The sequence below is a fragment of the Haplochromis burtoni genome, unplaced genomic scaffold (genome assembly GCF_018398535.1).
Source record: "Haplochromis burtoni strain Fernald_Lab_line unplaced genomic scaffold, NCSU_Asbu1 Contig_2695, whole genome shotgun sequence".
Classification (NCBI taxonomy): Eukaryota; Metazoa; Chordata; class Actinopteri; order Cichliformes; family Cichlidae; genus Haplochromis; species Haplochromis burtoni.
The window spans coordinates 9,552-10,472 of NW_024585056.1; positions in this window are offsets into that span (position 1 = coordinate 9,552).

Genomic DNA, 921 nt, shown 5'->3' on the forward strand with positions numbered 1-921 from the left:
AGAGGCAGCGTACGGCCTGTGCAACTGATTAATCAGACATTTTTCTGTCTTTACAGGTAAGCTGGGTGGTTGGTAATATAAAACAGAGGTTCTAAAAGTGACAGATAGCAGTGGCGATTAATGTTAAATGTTTTGTTTGTGGCGAATGTTAAGCTAAAGATCTAATTTCCAAGTTGGTCCAGTTGTTAGCCTGTGCCCATCCAAGTGTTAGACTGTACCTAAAGTTTGTGAGTTCATTGCTGGTGTATTTTTGGGTTAAAGTCACAAGATATATATTTTGCACAATAAGAGAAAATGTGAATTGCTTTATGTTTAGTTCATGAAAAGTGAATGCTGTAAAAATATGTTAAGAAAAACATTTATTTGAAAGAGATCTAGTTTAATAAATACAGTTAAGAAGACAGGTTCATAAATAGATTAAAACAGAAGTAAAAACAAGATAAAACTGTAAGGAGAGTTCACTATGGTGCTTGTGCATACAGTAAAATGTATTTTTGTGATTTAACCAGTTTATAAGAGTGGTGCATGTGAATATGAAACTGTATGAGTTACTTGTATAAAGTAATGTCAGCTACACTAGAAGAAGTAGTGTCAGTGGTGAAGAGGCAGCATACGGCCTGCGCGCCGAAAGAACTGATTAATCAGACATTTTTCTGTCTTTACAGTTTTCTGTAAAAAATAAATATGTTGCACGGGAGATGAGTTGGTCCATCATTTCAGTGGTGTAACAGGGGCAAAACAATCGCATGAGTGCTGCTCTCAGTAGCGGTTTTTGATACGGGCGACCAGTGTTGGTCAAGTTACTTGAAAAAAGTAATCAGTAACTAATTACTAATTCCTTCCCCCCAAAAGTAATCCCGTTACTTTACTGATTACTTATTTTCAAAAGTAATTAATTACTTAGTTACTTAGTTACTTTTT